The 20,217-nt window shown below is 40.7% G+C and overlaps 1 protein-coding gene across 7 annotated transcripts in view; it reads left to right on the forward strand.

Moving 5' to 3' along the window:
• Positions 1 to 6,845: 6,845 nt before the first annotated feature.
• The window catches only part of TNFRSF19 (TNF receptor superfamily member 19), a 101,910-nt gene continuing 88,538 nt past the window's right edge, over positions 6,846 to 20,217 (forward strand). Inside the window, exons 1-2 of one of the 7 annotated variants that reach the window (XM_070240096.1) lie at positions 6,958 to 7,448; positions 14,332 to 14,857. The gene's annotated coding sequence lies outside the window, so the exon portion shown is untranslated. The other 6 variants (XM_070240097.1, XM_070240098.1, XM_001490872.5 and 3 more) reach the window with 6 other exon arrangements.

Genomic DNA, 20,217 nt, shown 5'->3' on the forward strand with positions numbered 1-20,217 from the left:
AATAAAATTTTTAAGTTTTCTTATTCTTAATCGATCTAATAGATAATTGTTGGTTCAAAGGAATACTAGCAACAGTGTATTGGGTGATTATAGCTTGTGGATAAGTGAGATAAATGGCAGCAATGTTACAAGGGGCAGGAGAGAGGAATTGGAAGTTTCAGTTATAAGATACCTGTACTACTGTACTATCCATGAAGCAGTATAGTGTGGTACAAAAGTGGACTTAGATTAGTTTTTAGTGGTTGCCTTACAGTTTGCAATATACATATAGAACTAATCAACAGATTGGGAAGAAGAAATGAAAATTTCTTTGTTCACAGATGATATGATTGTCTATATAGAAAATCCCAGACAATCGACCAAAGAACTCCTGGAATGAGTAAGTGATAACAGCAAGGTTGCAGAATATAAGGTTAATATACAAAGTCAATTGCTTGCCTATATGCAAGCATTGAACAATTGAATTTGAAATTATAAACACAATATCATTTTTATTAACACCCCTCACCCAAAAAAAAACCCTAAAATACTTAGGTATAAATCTTTAAACAAATGTACAAGATATATATGAGGAAAACTACAAAACTCTAATGAAAAAAATCAAAAAAGATCTAAACAAATGGAGAGATAGTCCATGTCCTTGGATAGGAAGACTCATATTGCTAAGATGTCAGTTTTCCCCAATGTGATCTATAGGTTCAGTCAAACTTAATAAAAATTCCAGCCAGTTATTTTATGGATATTGGCAAACTGATTCTAAAGTTTATACAGAGAGGCAAAAGACCCAGGATAGCCAACACGATACTGAAGAACAAAAACAAAGTCAATGGGAGTGATATTATCTGACTTCAAGATTTACTATAAAGCTACAGTAATTACACAATGTGTTATTAGTAAAAGACTAGACAAATAGATCAATGGAACAGACAAAACAGCCCAGAAGTAGGCCCACACAAACATACTCAACTGATCTTTGACAAAGGAACAAAGACAACTCAATGGATAAAGGATAGTCTTTTCAACAAATGGTGCTGGAACAACTAGACATCCACATGCAAAAAAAATAAATAAATCTAGTCACAGACCTTACACCTTTCACAAAAATTAACTCAAAATAGATCATAAACTTAAATATAAAACACAAAACTACAAAACTCCAGAAGACAACTTAGGAGAGAAGCCAACTGACCTTGGGTTTGGCAATGAGTTTTAGATACAATATCGAAAGTACAATCTATGAAAGAAAAAATTGATGTTGGACTTGATCAAAATTAAAAACTTCTGCTCTGCAAAGACACTGTTAAGAGAATGAAAAGACAAGCCACAAACTGGGAGAAAGTATTTGCAAAACACATAACTGATAAGGACTTCTATCCAAAATACACAATGAACTCTTAAAACTCAATAAGAAAACATACTAAGCAATTAAAAATGTGCAAAAGATCTGAACAGTCACCTCACCAGAGGAGATATACAGATGGCAAAAAAGCATATGAAAAGATGTTCAACATCAAATGGTGTTAGGGAATTGCAAAGTAAAATAAGATACCACTACATGTCTATTAGAATGGCTAAAATCCAAAAAAAACTGACAATACCAAATGCTGACAAGGATATATAGCAGCCGAAGCTCTGATTCATTGCTAGTGGGAATGCAAAATGATACAGTCACTTTGGAAGACAGTTTGGCAATTTCTGGAAACAATCTTACTACACAGTCCAGCAATCATGCTCCTAGGTATTTGTTTACCAATTGAATTAAAAATTTACGCCCATATACAAACCTGCAGAAGGATGTTTACAGCAACTTTATTCGTTATTACCAAAACTTGGAAGATACCAAGGTGTCCTTCAATAGGCAAATAGACAGGCAAACTATAGGATGTCCAAACAATGGAAAATTACTCAGCGCTAAAAAGAAATGAGCTTTCAAGCCATGGAAAGACATAGGGGAAACTTAAATGCATGTTACTAAGTGAAAGAAGTCAATCTGAAAAGATTGCATACATGTGATTCCTACTATATGACATTCTGGAAAAGGCAAAACTATGGAGACAGTAAAAGGATTACAATTATTACAAATACACTACACTAATGCAAAATGCTAATAATAGGGGAAACAGGGTACAGGGCACAGGGGGTATATGGGAAATCTCTGTACTAAGTACTCAATTTTTCTATCAAGCTAAAACTATTCTAAAAATGAAGTTTATATGTATTAAAAAATTAAGCACTAACATCAGCAAAACGCAAATTAAAACCATCATGAGGTGCCACTAGACTCCATTTGAATGGCTAAATTTATAAAGACTGACAACACCAAGTGTTAGCAAGGATGCAGAACAAGTGGAAATCTCATAGATTGCTGACAGGATCATAAAATGGTACAATCACTTTGTGAAAGAATTTGGCAGTTTCTTATAAAGTTAAAAATTTGTATACCATATAACTCAGAAATTCTACTTTTAGATATTTACATAAGAGAAATGAAAATATATACCCAACTCAAACACTTGTACACAAATATTCATAGCAGCTTTATTTATAATAGCCAAAAAGTGTGCTTTAATCCCTCTCTTTGATTTCTTTTGTTAATACTCCGCTTCACTCCACAGTACCCCTGAACCTGTACTGTCCAAGAAGGAAAGAGCACTCTGCCCACGTTGAGGAAGCCATCCAGCCACAGCAGGGGGTGGCCACAGCTGCTGAGGGGGATTGTAGAAAGCAGGTCTCAGGGTGAATGCTGAGGAGAATGTAGGCCTTCCGAAACGTTGCATAGGGCTCTTTAGTCGTTTGTGAGGGCTGCCATCACAAAGTACTGCAGACTGGGCGGCTGAAACAGCAGAAATGGATTGCTTCACAGTTCTGGAGGCTGGAAGTCTGGATTGAAGGCATTGGCAAGGTTGGTCCCTTCTGAGGGTGTGAGGGAAGGATCCATGCCAGGACTCTCTCCTTGGCTTGTAGCTGGCTGTCTTCTCACTGTGTCTCTTCGAGTCGTCTTCCTTCTGTTGTTTCTGTGTCCAAATTTCCCCTTTTTATAAGGACACCAGTGATACTGGATTAGGGCCCACTCTAATGACCTCATTTTGATTACCTCAGTAAAGACCTGGCTCCAAATAGGGTCACGTTCTGAGGTACTGGGGGTCAGGACTTCAACATCTGAGTTTTAGGGGATACAATTCAACCCATGGCAGGCTTGAGCCATTTTCTTTTTATGGTCACATAAAGGGTGGTCCCAGATAATGTAAAAGTGGTCCCAGGACTGTGGCAGACTCAGGGCATCTTGGCTTCAGATTAACCAGACCCCAGAGCTGTGTGGTAGCCTGCTCTGCCCCTTTAGAATACTGAGCCCCAATTTGAGTTTGATCTCCCAATTAAATATTGGCGTTTCACTATTGCTCTTTAATTCTCACAGAGAAGGGAAAGGGAACTTAGCTTTTCTGTTGAGGGTTTATTCTGCTTGATGTTCTTTTTTCCCCCAATTTTTTTATTGTGGTAAGATAAATTTTCGTCTTGCAAGACTGAAAATCTTCCCCCCTTAAACAGTAACTCCACACGACTCCCTCTCGCAGCCCCTGGCAACCACCATTCTACTTTCTTCCCTTTTCTTATCTCCCCATTTCCCCCACCGCCAACCTCTGGTAATCACCATTCCACTTGCTGTTATTATGAGTTCAGTGGTTTTGGTTTTTGTTTTTAGATTCCACATATAAGTGAGATCATGCAATATCTGTCTTTCTGTGTCTGCCTCATTTTTCTTAGCATTATGTCCTCTTGCTTCATGCATGTTGTCACAAATGTCAGAATTTCCTTCTTTTTTAAGGCTGAATAATATTCCATTCTCTCCCTATGTGCATATATATATATTATATCATATTTTCTTTATGCACTTATCCATCGATGGACGTTTATGTTGTTTCCACATCTTGGCCATTGTGAACAATGCTACAATGAACACGGGGTGCAGACATCTCTTCAAGATAGCCAGTTCATTTCCCTTGGAGAAATGCCCAGGAGTAGGATTGCTTGATGCTCTCTGCGAAAGTTGGTCTTCTGAACAACACTAACGATGTAAATGTTGTCCCCTTCTTACAGTTTAGGAAAATGAAGCTCAGTGAGATTAAGTAGCTTGCCCAGATTGTCCAAGCTGTTATTATGTTACAGATAATATGACAGAGGTTTAAACCCAGGCCTCTCTGACTCCAGGGTCCATGCTCCCTCCAAAACGTTGAGCTACTTCACACACACAAAAGTGTGTAAATGAAACAAAGTCTAAAATTCTTCCTCCAAATTTATGTATATAAAGCTGTGCTTATCTGATGTAACCCAGGATGTATATTCTGAACAAAGAGTTTGGTAAAGAAGGTATTAGAAAAGAGTTCTAGGTAATTCCAAGAACTTTGAAACTCAATGTAAAAAAAAGGAATATGTACTACCTGAACCTATATCTCACAATTGTAAGAATTGATGTGATTTACCTGTCAAGGTAAAGAAACAAAGGAAGCATATTTCAGGTGCTGGAAAGAAAACAGCACTCAGGGGCAATTGGGGGTACATGAACCATCCTCCTCTCAAGAATCTCAGGAAGCCCCTCATTCTTTGATGTGAACGACGGAAGTTTCCTCAGTCTTCAGAGCAATGAAATGCAGCATGCAGGTCTTCACTGTGGCTCAGATTGCCGCGCCAGCCCATCACACAGCCAGGAGCCGAAGTGCAACTTGGTGGAGAGTGACATAAGCCATTTATACTGTGACACGGTACTAGGAATCACAGATAAAATTCTGTGATTTGGTGTAATTAAAAGAGATAATTATGTAGAGTGTGGTGACATATTTCTTATCACCATACCATCAGATTGAATTTCACCAATCTAAGCTTCTTGGAGGGGAAAGAGAAAAGCTTTGTAATAGCGCCCCTTCCTGGTGCTGTTCAGAAATAAGCACGGTCCAGGCCCCATCCCCACAATGAAGGGAGCTCCACAGACAGGAGCACAGCACTAATGAGCTGGGGTCAAGAGGTCATTCCTCACTAGAGGGGCCTTTAACCACACTCTGCTCCTGGCGACAGATGGGGCCCTAGCCTCAGTCCCCTTTCATCTCACACGTAGGGGGTTCTTGGCCACAAGAGGACCAATTCAAAATAATTTTCAGTGACTTAGTGAATAAACTCTTTCACTGAAGATGATTTTGCATTGCTAGACGTATTTTGAACTATAAATCTTCCTTGCTCAGATTTCTGTAAATTAAGGATCATTTGACTGATTTTCATGAGTCCCTGATTTCAAATGCCCCCTGTAAACTTCCAGTCGAACTATAGAATCCTAATTCAGTCCATCACTATTTCTACTGTTCTTAAATTCTATAAAGACTTTCGGATTGACCTGCTTCTCCAAAGAACCTTGCAGAACATGTAGTTGTTATGATTTAACACATCAGTGTGTCAGGAAACTTTATTTCTGAGCGCATTTGACGGAACATGGACCGCACGTGGTTGCAGGTCTGTGCTACCTCAGAGAAGAAATGGGCACGTGCCCACTTGGAAACACTGTCCTTTTAAATATTGTCTATGTATTCAGAGAAGCCCAGGAAACGTCATGTGGAGTACAGCTTCACAGGAGCTTTCCTGGTCTACTTTCGAGAAGTCCTGGAGAAGCCCACCGCGCTTCAGATGCTGTCTGAGCTCTGTGCGTCTTTGAGAAATGATGCATGAGGTAGAAAAAGCATTTTTAAAATGTTTAAAAATAAACATGACTATCAAACGTTTACCTGTTCAAACAAAATATTTTGCTATGAAAATTTGTTCAAGAATCGTAGAACTCTGGAAATACATCATAAATTACATTTTCAAATATCACATCAGGAAAAATTAGATGAAAGCAATTAGGGAGGGAAGTTATCCAAAGAATGATTAAATTCTACTGTCTCCTAAGTTTTGCAAAAACATTTTTAACTGACCATCCAAAAGTTGGCAAGCTTCCATTATAAAATAGAAAATTTTCCTTCATTCCATGAAAGAGGGGTCTGGAATTTAGAAATGCACTGTATCCTGGATTGTAATGGAGATGAAGTTTCTTATTATCTTCCATTTAACAAATACTAAAAAAAAAACCGTATTTTATTGAATCTGCCATTATTAAGGAAAACTAGTAAGGAAAGTCTAAATAATGTGCAATAGATTTAATTTTAAATTATGGAGCATTAGAGTAATGGAGTGACTTTTAGTGAGTAAGACCCAGATTCCAGGTTGGGACAAGCAGCCCTTACAGGCAAGGCGCAGGGCTCCAGGGAAAGCCCAGGGCAAGTCTCTCCTCCAGCACTTCTGTTCTTTTGTGAATTTTAAAACGCTCAGCAGGTATTAATAAATTTTCTTACCTATGAACTACGCATTGTTTTAAAATCTAATTTTCAGAATCTCAAAGACCAAGACTAAGACTAAGTCTGCCCAAGGCCTTAAGCGAGAGGGTGGAGATGTCAGTCACCGATAAACTAATTAAAACACCACTGTTCAGTTGGCAGTCAAATTCTAATAATTTAAGTTTCAAGGAAAAGGCACTTTACTTAAAATCCTTACAGACTTTCACATCTAAAACAAAACCAAAAGTTTTAAATGTTATCCCCTCCATCTGGCAGTGTTTCTGGGTGTTTTTTGAAATGGTCTTATACGGATATTTAACTATTCTGAATATTTGATGCCGCATCTTTGTGGAAAATTGTGATTTTTATTAAAGAAGAGGCAATTAAGTGCTGTCACTTGGAACCTGGATCTTATCACACAAGAATCATCCCGCAGCAACTGCCGCCCTTTCCAACCGGGAAACAGATAACAGAAACCGTCCTGCATGAGGCACAATAGTCTAACGTGATTAGAAATCAGGCAAACTCTGGCTTCTCTTGAGCTGTACTCCCCCACAGGCTGAATTATAGCTCTCCTACCAGTCCCAAGGCGCTGAATGATGTCATGGGATCTGCAGCTCAGAGAGATGAAAGGGATAAAGCAGAACCCGCTGGCACTAGGCAAGGCTTCCAACACACAATCCACAACACAGCTTGGGAACCGAAAAGGCTACAGATCCAGCCACTCAGCCCAAGCTTGGGAGAACTGCCGGTATTGCCTCGCTGCAAAAAAAAAAAAAGGAGGAAAACAACGTGATCGGGTTAAACAAAAGAATTTGTGGACAAGGAGGCTCGAGGGTGACTACCTGCTGAAAGTGAACTTTCTTAATATCCGTGCATCTATATAAATTTAGCCCTGCCTTTGATGTTCTGCAACTGATCACCGATCAGATTACGGGCATTTCATCTCCCTGCTCGTCTGCCTTTGATCTGCATGGTTAATTTTATTTTCTTGGATTTGAAGTTTCGTCTGGGCTTGTGCTGACATACATTTTTGGGAAGGTAGAAGCATTTGGCATAGAAGTGCTGCCAAGGAGAAACTAACTTGCAGAAAGGGTGAGTGCTGGAAAGAGTTCCTCTGCTGCAGGTACAGCATTTTGTGTGGTGTTGTTGCTTTCACTTCACTTTTTCTGTGTGTTCTAAGAGAAAGATGGTTTTAATCAATTAAAAATAAGCATTTCTATACTTGAATACTACATTATGCTACATGTGTGTATCAGAGTAAAGACGATACTCCATGCCATTTTCGTAATTTGTAGAAAAGGGTTTGCAGTGTCGTGGAAATTTTACTTGGAAATAAGTTGTTCAAAAGGACAAAACAGAAGAGTGCTAACTTTAGCCTACAATCGGTCCTTCAGAGCCTGGGATCCTAGGCTGTAATTGCTCTAAGTATTTGCAGGTTACTTTATTTAGTAAACAGGCGGTGGAGCTTTACTTGATGCCAATGCTTTTCTTGTTTTCTTATATAAAAGAGTATAGTGCATCTCTGGCACTACTGTTTCTTTAGTTTATTTCTTCTCTCACCTCCAAGACATAAACCTATCACATACATTTTCTTATGCAGATAGCATCCTCAAGGGAATCACTGAAAAGCCATTCAAGTACGATTAAAGACTTTCATGTGTCAAACTGAAGAATTTTAAAGCAGTGAGGGTAAAGTTACACTAAGTTTGGTTAAAAACCCTCTAGTGACTTTCTGTAATCTTTGGAAATAACACGAGCCTTATTTGCAGAAACATTCGCAAGTTTAATATTCTAAATTAACATTTACTTTGAATTTATAGTGACAGCTGTCATAATTTAAAATCTGCCAACTGTTTATGAAAACTATCTGAGTAATCAACAGCTATTATGTTACATAAAATTTTTAGTCACATTTTCGCTTGGGTTTATGCTCAATATGGGAAAACCAAATTACACTGCTGTGCTGAATTTGAAAGTTAACTTGTTAATTCAGTGATCACACACACACACACACACACACACACACACAGTAAAATCTTTACATTGAGATGCAAGAACTGAATACAGTGGAGGAGTTCCATGTTCACTCAAGTTCATTTTAATGTTCCAGTCCTAAATTTATTTGGGTAAAATATTTAATTATCATCACAATAGTCTATTCTATGCTAGATGAACCTCAAAGAAATTCTAAACGATAAGACCAGTTGTCCTTCAGTCTGAAATTCTGATGAAACAGGAAAGGTCCAATGAGTCTCATTTCATATGTAATTAATCTTTCAGAGCCAATTAATTCAACTGCTTTCTAAACTTCCCTCCTGGGCTTAGAAGGAGGGCAATTAGCATTGTTTGCTTAATTTTAAAACTTTGATAGCTGTTAAGTGGAGATTATTCAAAACCGTACTGACTATATTTTTCAAATGTGTCAGTAAGAATTTAATCTAAGACTCAACTGTGGTTTTTAGTCATGCTTGGGAGAGGCATTTAAATTTTTGTTCTACTGACAATGTAAAAAAGCATGTTTATAATATTCCAGAGGATCAGTTTAGGTTGATTGTTTTCATTCATTTGTTTAAAAAACCCTCTTTAAATCATAAAAGCAGTATTAATATTCACATTCAGATAAAGAAAATTAAAGCAATGACTGGAGAAGATGCCTAAAAAAATAGTGTGCTTAGAAACTCGTGGTCACTTAGCTCAGATTTGGGATTTTTTAACTTTTTGAAATCTTTTAAATGACTGTTTATTCTGCTACCAGGCTCATTTCAACAAATACAGACTCTCCTCAGCACAAAACAAAAGGGAGAATTAGCAATTATCTGATTAATTTAGGGCTTTGTAGAAAACTAGCTTGGGCAAGTCAAGTCTTTGAAAATCCACTTCAGTGTCTGGATTAATTCACTTAATTGTTTCCTCCTTGTGTCTTCATTGAAAAATGAGATATTGTACCCGATTCTAAAGGAAAGATGGCTATTGCTGAGTGTGCAGGTACAGTCTCAAAAAGCGTTTCTGAATTAATGGCCGCACGATGATCTTGACTGTGGTTGAGCAGATGTACTCCATGGTGCTTCCTTCTAGGACACTGCTCAGAGCGCTTTCCTGTCTATTGCTTCAATGGCTGCTTTGTTCCTGCAGAAAGTCCAAGTCTTCAAAAGACTTTTATTTCTAATCCTGGTTCTGTCACTGATTAGCTATGTGACCTTAAGAGAGTCACTTCACTCAGTTTTCTCATGCATGAAATGAGGGGGTGGATCAGATCATCTTCATGAAATAAGCAGGGTGGAATTTTTATAGCCATCTTACAGATTCGGAAACTGAGACTAGAGAAAAGTAACTTGACTCTTAGCCAAGGTCACATGGCTAGCTTCCCAAGTCCTCGTCCAGCATTCTTTCTAGGTCACCATGCATAGTCTATTTTCCAACAACTGCTAAAACAAGTGCACGGGGTAGCTGATCGGAGAACAACGTTAGTTTAAAAGATAAAGATAGCCACTTCCTATGGCAGTACATTTTTTTCTTTCCATGATAGACATGTCAATCAACTGGATTAGTCTGGTTGTTTCCCGACTGTTCCTTTGCTTCTGCAGTTCTGACCAGTTGAGACACAATTACTGCTCACACAATTTACCGCAATATTTAAAATGACTTTCACAAAAAATTTAGTATATCAATGCAGTGTGGAATTATTTGTATTTGTGTGCGCGTGTGTGTGTGTGTGTGTATACAAGTTTGGCATTATAAAAGCACATCTTTGTGTGTTTCCAAGGAATTGATATTTTTTTAGAAGATGTTAACGGTGTCCGTGAAAAGTTTGATAGTTAATTAAAGGTTGTTATTTCTCAAAGGAGATTACCAGTGGGATTTTGAGATTTCAGTTTGCAAGTTCAATATGGGTTTGTACATGGTTTGTGTTCCATACTACATCTGATTATTTTAAGAATCCTCAAACATATTTTCATGAACTCTGGTTTTTTTCTTGGAAAAAATAATATATTTCTTGTGAATACATTTATTTATTGACTGTAAATTGTACACATACACACTGCTCTCAAGACCAAATAGCTGTCCCTCATGTTTTATCAATCTCGTAAAGGTTTCATATAAAACTTTACAGATTATTACTTAGTACCATTTACTAATATTTATGAATTCACTAATTATTAATTAATTCACTAATATTTATTGATATACTTGTGTATTGAATACTTGTGTGCCGGGCACTCTAACAATATTTGTTTAAACGCTATCTCATTTAAATTTACAGCATTTAAGTTTGTCATGCCCATTATACAGATGAGGAGAGTGAGTCTCCAGGGTTAAATAACACGCGTAAGATCACAGGGTAATTAAGTGGCAGCACTAGAGTCTGATTTCAAATCTTTTGTTTTAGGGCTAGGAGCTAATTCTGCTATAAGAATTATATAAAGCTGAACTTAACTGCCAGCAAACATTATAGCCAAAATTTTGGCCAAATATGGTCTCCTGTTTTTCTTTCTTTGGTATATTCTGCGAGAGCTCTGAGAAATTTTTGATGGAGTTTTCCATCACTTGGCCTAGAATCTTCAGCTATGAAGCCCTCAGGACACAATCCATTCTTCCTCTGCTTCAGGACGAGACTGCTTTGGTCAGACTCCCTGTAAGGGCAGGTCCAGTTCAGCCACCCTGGAAAAATTAATAATTTGGGGCCCCTCTAAAGAGTGATTCTTTGAAATTTTGTCTGCTCAATTTAGAGGAACGGGCTAGGAAAAGGAGGACAGAGGAGGCCCCCAGGTGGCCATGCTGAAGTTCTCCTCTACTGTCACAGCCATTCAGCTTCGGCTCCAGAGTTGTCCCTCGAAACCACCCGCTTGCTGAATTCACCACCCGGAAGTTACCAAGGTTGAGAGGCCGTTTAACACTATCTGTTGTGACTTAAATTTGCTCTTTGGTGCAAAGGGGGAGGGAGGGGTGAGTTGGTAGGGTGGGGTTCTCGAGCGACTTTATCAAACCATTCCTTCCCACATAAACCACACTCTCCCTGAGAGGAGTTCTAAGCACATCTTTCTCCATCCTGCTTAAACGTCCCCAATACTTTGGCAGCCCCATCTCCTCGCATCATGGGCTGTGCCCAGTGAGCCCGTTTCTTAATTCAGCCATATGCAGAGGAGTCCGCCATATTCATCGGGAGAGAGAGGTGGAGGGTCAATGGCCTGTTTCTTCTCATTAAACTCATGAAAAGGCTGCCCAGTGGGGGTGTCGTAAGCTCACAAAGATCAGTGTAAGTGCTACAACTTATAACAACTTTGCTCTGTAAGTCATGAGTTTGACGTTATATACCCAAGTAAATAACCTCCTTGGCCTTTTCATGTATATTTGGCAAACTTTGTTAATCTTTGGGATTCTCCCTCCCATTTATTAATTCATTCCACAAATTTTTAATGAGTACTTACCATGTGCCAGGCTCTGTGGACTAACAGACAAAATTCAGTATTCTCCTGGAGCTCGCATTCTCCTTCATTTTCCCAAGGAAAAGTGATTTACACTAAAAATTACTAGAAAGTTATACAATTTGCCATTAACTTTGCTTCCAGTGAGCTAGCTTATTGCTGAAACTATTTTTAAAAGAAGTTTGTTACTTCATTAGTTCAACTTTTTTGGGAAAAGATCCTAAACAAATGCACTGTGTATCAGCTTAGATGTTGCTAAAACTAGCTTCAGGAAACTGACCCTTAACATAATCTTAAAAACAACACCTCTACCAAGATCCTCATAATAATTTGGCTTTTCCAATAAAAATTTCAGTCCATTAATGATATTCAACGTTTTAAAGGGAGAAGGAAGGATGTTTGTAGCCCTAATTCTAATCATCGATTTCCTTCTGAATGAGTCTAAGAATCATACAATTAATTCTGTTCTACCGCCGGTCCTCATTTGTGGATCTGGGTTCTCATTCCGATCACACGATCATACTGTCTCCAGACCATATAGACACTCAAAGTGAGGGGGAGAGGGGAGTATTTATTTAACTTAACTAGCCTCTCCTTTAGAGAGTAAGATGCCTGTGATAGCTAGAGTGCAGAGGTTCGGTGCTGTTTGTCCCCACTGTCACATATCATTTCAATGATCATGTATTTACTGATGCTAGGCATTGTACGCCCCACAGAAGATAGACTGCTAATTATGGCTGCCATTTAGTGAGCACTTACCATGTGCCAGGCCTTGCACTAGGTGCTTTAAATACCTTATCTTAGTTAACAACCACAATAAAACAATGCATTTTACAGGTGAAGAAATGGAAATTTAGGGGCTGGCCCTGTGGCCAAGTGGTTAGGTCCGCACACTCGGCTTCGGCGGCCCTGGTTTTTGCCAGTTTGGATCCTGGGCATGGACCTAGCACCGCTCAGCAGGCCATGCTGAGGTCGCGTCCCACATAGCACAACCGGAAGGACCCACAACTAGAATATACAACTATGTACTGGGGGCCTTTGGGGAGAAGAAGAAGGAAAAAAAGAAGATTGGCAACAGATGTTAGCTCAGCTGCCCATCTTTAAAAAAGAAATGGAAATTTAGAGCGGTTAAGTAACATTTCCAACGGCATGCAACTAGTGAATGGCAGTTGGTATCTGAGACTAGATCATCTGATGCCAAAGCCTGGTTACCATAGTGTCTCTCTCCACAGGGAGCTAACAGGCTAACTGGGAAGATCAATCAAATACACATGAAATGATGCAAGAACTAATGAACTAATAATGTGTTACTGTCTCTAAGTACAAAAGGAGGCCAGAGAAAAAAAGAACATTTGGCTGAAGTCAAAGAGTAGTTCCTGAGCCAGCAGATTAAATTCCACTCAGAAAACATTCATTGAACATTTGTGTGAATGTTTGATACTATCAGAGATACAAGTTTGAACAACATATGCCCCTTCTCTGAAAGCAGTTTTAACTCTTTGAGGAAGAAAGCTGAGTCACAGATAATTATGACACAGGGAGAATGTGGCAAGTGCTGTCACTGCAGTAAGAAGGCCACAAACCTTGGAGAAACTCTTGAGAGTTGTGGCTTTTGAGTTGGTCCTGAAATGGGAGTAAAGTGAGTAAGGAGTTAGACAGGTAAGGGAAACAGGTGAAGAGGATGAAGCTTAGAGAGCAAAAGGAAGGGCAGGTTCAGGGCACATTTAAGGCAAGGCATGCAGACCAGTTTGGCCAGAATATGAAGTGTTCAGTCTACAGACAAAGATAAGGCTAAAAATGTGGGTGGAGCCCAACATGGCAGTCTTTGAATGCTAATTCAAGGAGTATAGAAGCCATTCTTGACAATGAGGAACCTCTTGTAAATATTTTAATCGGATAGTGACAGTGAGGAAAGGCAGGAGTGGGGAGTATTGGCTGGACAGAACAGCACGGAGCGTTTGATGGCGTGGCGAGATTCAGAGGAAAGGTGGGGAGGGCCTGTACTGTGGTGGAGGCGGTGGAAAGAAGAGAAGAAGAGGTCTTAAGAAAGGGTGAATGTGTGAGATCTTACAAAGGAAGAAGGAATAATTCAGCTTAAAAAAGATGTGCTGAGCATCCTATGTGTTAGGCTCTGCGATGTTCAGAAATTAAGATGTGCCCTCAGGAGACTGAAGTCTAGTTGGCAAAGGCACCCAGACAAACAGATAGCTTCCCTAGAACAATGAGCGTATTAGTGCCATGCACAGAGTCTGCAGTAGGACTAAGGAACAGCTGACAGGCTAGGGAACATATGCTTGCCTCGAGCTTCCAATGAGATAGTGTATATCATTTGAAAATCGTTTACAGAGAAGTCATTATTGTGATTTATATTCTGGCCCTGTTAGATTTAAAGTAGACAACCTTGAGGTGTGACACTTGGGAATGATAATATTTCTCATGTATTTTTCACAAGTACCTAGTACAGTACTGGGGTGTTCTCAGCATAGGATCACAAGATGTGCTTATAAGTGATTAACTATAACGATTTATTCATTCATTCAACAAATATTTAGTGAAAGGCTACTATGGGCCTTGGGGTGTAGAAGAGAAACAAAGGATTGGGTTCCATCCCACGAGACGTGCAAGTTGTGCCGGGGAAACACAGCCAACACAGGAGAAACGGCGGATGCCTCCTTGTACCAGCCATGCACAGTATCCTGCGTTTGAAGGAACTTTGCCTGTTTACTCAGTCTTCGGACAAATGAAACAACAATTACATTTCTATAGCATTCTACTGCTGGAAAAGCTTTTATTTTAAATGTACATGCTTCTCTTACTCCTTCCAATAAATCTGCAAAATGGGCACCATTAGCTCCCCTTCATAAATGCACAAACTGAAGCTCGGGAGTTTCAACACTTTACACAAAGTACCAGTGACGACACGGAGCCCAGGCTCTGTACTCCCCGCACGTGGCCAGCGACGTCCAGTGACCCTGGGAGCTGGACTGGGCTGTTCCTGGCGTGGAGGAGATGGACACAGGCGTTCGCCACCACACACCCCTGAGCTCCAGAGGTTTCTGTCCGGTGGGCGAGCCTTGGGTGAGTATCTGCCGGGAAAACGCATCAATGAATGAATGAGGCGGCTGGGTCACCAGAGCTAGGTCACCGTGATCTGGACCCCCGGGGCAATGTGCCGCATCGTTTTCCGGAGGCCCTTTCTCATAGGCAGAAGCGGGCGCTGGGGAGAACAGGACCCCGCAAGAGGAAGCCACAAAGGTCCCAGGAAAATACGTGCAGGGTGGAAGCGCAGGCCCCTCCCCTCACAGCCAAGCTCTCGGTGGTGTGGGCGTGCTCCGTCCCCCGCCGCCCCAGGTCCGCCCGGGGCTGCAGTCCCCAGCTCCAGCAGCCGCGCGCGGGCCGCCAGCGCCTCCCGCCGCCGCGGGCCGAGCGGGGCCGAGCCGGGCTGGGCGCCGAGGGGCGGGGCGGGGCTCCGGGGGCGGGCCCGAGCGGCGGCGGCCGTTGCCCGGCTACGGGAGAGCGCGGGCGGGCGGCGCGGGGCAGCGCTCGGCGTGCGCGCGGGGAGAGGAGCGGACCTGCTCCGCCGCCGGTACCGCGCGCCCCTGCGCCTCCGACTCCGGCCCGGCCTGCGGGGCGGGCGGAGGAGCGCGGCCTCCGAGCCTCTCAGGTGACGGGGAAGGTAGGTGCCCGCTGCACCCGGCGCTGTGCGGCGCCGCGCGCGGTCCCTCGCCCTCGCCCGCGTGCATCCCGCGGGAGGGAAACCGGAGAGGAGGCGGCGGCAGGGCGCAGGGAGGGGGCGCCGGCAAGGGCTGCCCACGTGCAGAGGAGCGCGGCGGGCGGACTGAGCCGGGCGAGGCGAACCGGGCACGGGTGACAGCCAGCGGCTGCCGGGAAGGAGGCGCCCGAGATGCTGGCGCTTTGGCCGCCGCAGCTGGAGGGACGAGAGGGTGGGAACGCCTCCCTGTCTCCGTTGGCGGTGGGTATGGCAGGACTTTGTCTTTCTGTCCAGGGACCCGGTAAGTAGAAAATCTGCTTGTAAGGCGAACGTGTGTGAGTATGCATATAAATCCGCGTGGGGCGTGACCCCCGCCTGAGACGATTGCGCCCCCTTTCCTGCCCGAGGCGCGTTCGCCCCGCGCGGCGCTGGGAGAGGCAGCCCCCGAGTGGGCGCGCCCCGGAGCGCGCTTCTCGGGAGGAAGCTGTCTGCAGGCCGGGGCTGCCCAGTTGTAGCTAAGGAGCCGGAAGGAGAACATTTACAAGATTTACAAGTAGTCCATAAACATGTTCATTCTGTGGAAAAAGAAGGTTTCGCCAATGTCAGCAGTATTTATTAGTACAGTGATGGGTAGAGCGTGGAATGGATTAGAAAGGTCAGCTCTCACAGCCCTGGACGCGGTTCTGATGCCGTGTCAGGGAATAGAAATTTAGCTAATGTGCTTTTGGAGATGAAGTTTGAAAGGACCAAAATTCAGTGATCTGTTTTGATGGTAGCGAACTATGCATCAAACCTACATTTACCATTGTAAGAAATCCACGTCACTTTACTTTGGTGTTTCAATGCAAGGACTCAATTTACAAACAAAAGCATAAGAATTGTACTCCATATTTCTTTAGTTGATACAATTTAACTCGAAATATATATGAAAGTGTAGTTTATACTCCAGTGAGAATTTGCCTTTACTAGGAGATGATTTCTTTATATAAACAGGAAACGGTTGTTAACCATGACTTCTGCAAACAGAAGAGTTTATTTTAATAGGTTATTTCATGAACAGATACTTCTGTGCGACTGGGAGGATTATACCGCATTCATTCAGGGTTTGCTCATTATGTTCTGCGTTGTGCGGTTTCACCTTAGGCATTTCTGCCAATGCTACTTTCATGTCGTTTAAAAAAATGTTTTATTTCAAGGACTGCTTATTATCTAATTTAAAGATAGAACTAGAGAGGGTGAGAATTGAGTCCTTCTGTGGAGGACAGTTTTTGACGTTATTCCATAGAGATGTGGGTACTTAAAGAATTTTTCTTTGCGTAATATTTATCGAGTTCTGAAAATATTACGAAACATAAAAATGCAGTTTCCTTTTGAAACTGTTGCCTTGATATCAGTACATGGTACAGTATCATGAGCTCTGTAAGTTCTTTACTTTTTAATCTATGAAAATGTCTTATGACATTTGTTTTATTACCGAGGCCACATGGCTTTATTGACTTTAGGCTTTTTTCCCCGTAGTTTCCAGTGCTAACTCTGGGATACTGTGTTAGCATTATCTGGGCCATTCATGGGAGTTATTTGTTTCTTTGACAGGAGTGTCTTTTGACTCTTGAGTCCAGACTGGGTCTTGAGTTTGTAGTTGAGGACATATGAAGAGTCTTTTTATGCAGTTGAAATTGCAGTGTAAAGTGCCTTTTCTATCCAGAAGACTTTAATAAGGAATATTCCTAATATTTAAGAAGCTATAAGAAGCTTTTAAAAAAGCAATTTTTTATTTTTACTTCAGATCATCATGAGTTTTAATTTATACCTACATGCATACACCCATGAATGGAAAATGAATTGAGACGTGTATTTGTCACATGCTGTCCTTCATATAGTAATTTAATTATAACTATACTAATAGCTCTGATACATGATCTAGGGCACATTGGGGACTTTTGAAGCACAAGGGAGGAATTCTGTTCACGCTCATGAGGAGAATTTGATTCTCCTTTTTCACCTGTTTGAATCTCTGAACCCAAGCTTAACCCAGCCCCTGTGACCAGTTCCCTTATTCAGAAATTAACACAACACCAACTAAAAACTGCAGGCATCTTTATTACATGAAAGAAGCCAAGTCCTTTCAAATCTGATGAATCAATATTTAAAGTCAAGCATTTAAAATCCTAGAAAAGGCCAGCATGCTCTATCTGTGTTGACTACAGGTTTAGTAAGAATACCCACCTTGAGGGGCCAGCCTGGTGGCGCAGCGGTTTAAGTTGACACATTTCACTTCTCGGTGGCCCTGGGTTCACCGGTTTGGATCCCGGGTGCGGACATGGCACCACTTGGTACACCATGCTATGGTAGGCGTCCCACGTATCAAGTAAAGGAAGATGGGCACGGATGTTAGCTCAGGGCCAGTCTTCCTCAGCAAAAAGAGGAGGATTGGCAGTAGTTAGCTCAGGGCTAATCTTCCTCAAAAAAAAAAAAAAATACCCACCTTGAATAAATGTACACCCCAAATAAATAGACAGCTGCTGTGTGATAAGAGAGCCAGCAACAGTGAAATACATTCGTCTCATGGCAGCTGATTATGCACTGTTCAGCCTCTTTAAGGTAACCTCCTAGCTGAAGAAAAAGAACAGCAAAGCAGGATGAACACAGTTTCTTTTCATGATTTACTGGTTGAGGAAGGAGTTCATTCACCGTATTTTGTCTGTCTAAAATGTTTACATTTAAAAGTAAGATGTTTAAACAGTATTGGGTTATCTTCTAGTCCACACATCACAGTATATGTACCTTTTAAACTGAAGTTTTAAAACCTAGGTTTTAAAAAGAGAATAACCACCCATCAGTAATTATATAAGACAAAAGAACATGTATATGTGAAGATTAAATGTCGTTGATCCCCGCTTCAGTCAGCTTGGATGGGTCTAACATGAGGCAATTCTAAAAGAATGAAGGCTACTTGTACTGGAGAAGAAGACTACAAATGTTACAAAGAGGGCTTTTGGAATCTATCCAGACTTACTTCTACAATAAAAATTTAAACAGCTGTGTTTTAGAAATGGTTACACACTGTTCTCTTAACTGTGTCCATCTTTGAGGTCCCTTTAATCCTTGATGTTGCAGTTTATTCTTTCTGTATTTTAGGATAGAGAAACATTTATGAATTCGGGGAAAGGTACCTTGGTTACAATATGCTTGTTGATTGAACATTTTGAGAACGCTGACATGATTTTCCTAAGGCAAAGAGGATGGGTGTACAACTCCGAGAAATAAAAAGAATTAGTCTCAAAAAACGCTATCCTAAGTTAAGTTCTGTTAAAAAAAAAAATTGTAGCCTGACAGCAAGTACCCCCTAAGGTTTTTGAACTTTGGGGGAATTGAAGATGTTGTATTTGGCAACAGAACATTTTAAAGCTTGTAGAGCTTTTAGTAGAAAATATTTCATGATTTGAAAAGGGAAATCATTCTCATTTCCCAGCCAACAACAATATGTATATTTTCATTACAGCATACCTTTGTGAACTTCCTAGGCTCCAGGAGGGGCTGCCAATGCCACAACGTAGGAAGAATGATGTTCGGAATATGGGAAAATGGAAGGCTGTGATAAGGAACAGCTAGAGGCCAGGGGTTAGTGTCCTGTTTGAAGATAGCAGTACCCTAAATTTCTAATTAATGTTTTATTCTCTTAGCACATGAAATTGACCTTATTTCAAAGCCTTTTATGGTTATGTTCCACCATTAAAATGTAAAAGGCTGTATGTATAGCATGTGTAGCAATGCTGATTTTATGAATTGTAAGCCTGCCAGTTTACTTTAATGTTGATTTTAAAAAAATATATTTCAACCTATTGCATATTGGAAAAAATGTATGAGTTGAATGTAGCTTGATTACGTAATGTTAATACAGTTTTACTAGATGAAAACTGTTCCCAACTGCATGCACTGCCTGTTGGATAATAAATCAAATGGCTTTTAAGGGACGGAAAAGTAAAGAAAATTAAATAATTTATTCTGAAAAAAATTATCCAGATTATTTGAATTATTCTAAGAGTCATATATTTTGGTCATATACAAGATAAAAAATAAAGGTCATTCTCAGAAAGGTCACTGAATTGTTAAAATTAGAAAGATACACACCGGACCTTCCTCCTTAGTGATGTCTGTCAATGTTATAGCACTGCAGTCAAGGAATGGAGTCCTGTGTTCTAACACAGTAACTTGTACTTCAATGTTGTTATTATTGCACGTATTTTTCATATGTATTGTTTTAGCTCTTACAACAATCCTGAGTAAAATAGTATCCCTAATTAATGAATTTCTTCATTCAGCGTGTATTAGGCACATATTTTGGGTGAGTTACAGTCCTAGAGTGAAGTCACAGTTCTTTGCTTTAAGCCTCAGAGCCTGTGGTGGTAAACTCAGATGGCTTGGTTGGTGATAAAATGAAGAAAGGGAGCCCATGTGACAATAGGGAGTGGTGGAGACTGGAGCACTAGAAAGTATATTCTTCTGTGTAAGAGACTATCAATGCTCAACTCTGGCTCATGTTACCTTGATGTGGGAGACATCGTTGCCAGATTTTCTAATTTTTCAAGAAAATTCTTCATTTTTAATATTAAAAACTTACTTTAAAAATTGACTACTATGGTGTCTGAAGAAAATAATGCTGCAGGCAAGATGGCAACACAATGGCTACAGAGCGAGAGAGGTTACCAGATAATTATGCCATGAG

The sequence above is a fragment of the Equus caballus genome, chromosome 17, assembly GCF_041296265.1.
Source record: "Equus caballus isolate H_3958 breed thoroughbred chromosome 17, TB-T2T, whole genome shotgun sequence".
NCBI lineage: Eukaryota > Metazoa > Chordata > Mammalia > Perissodactyla > Equidae > Equus > Equus caballus.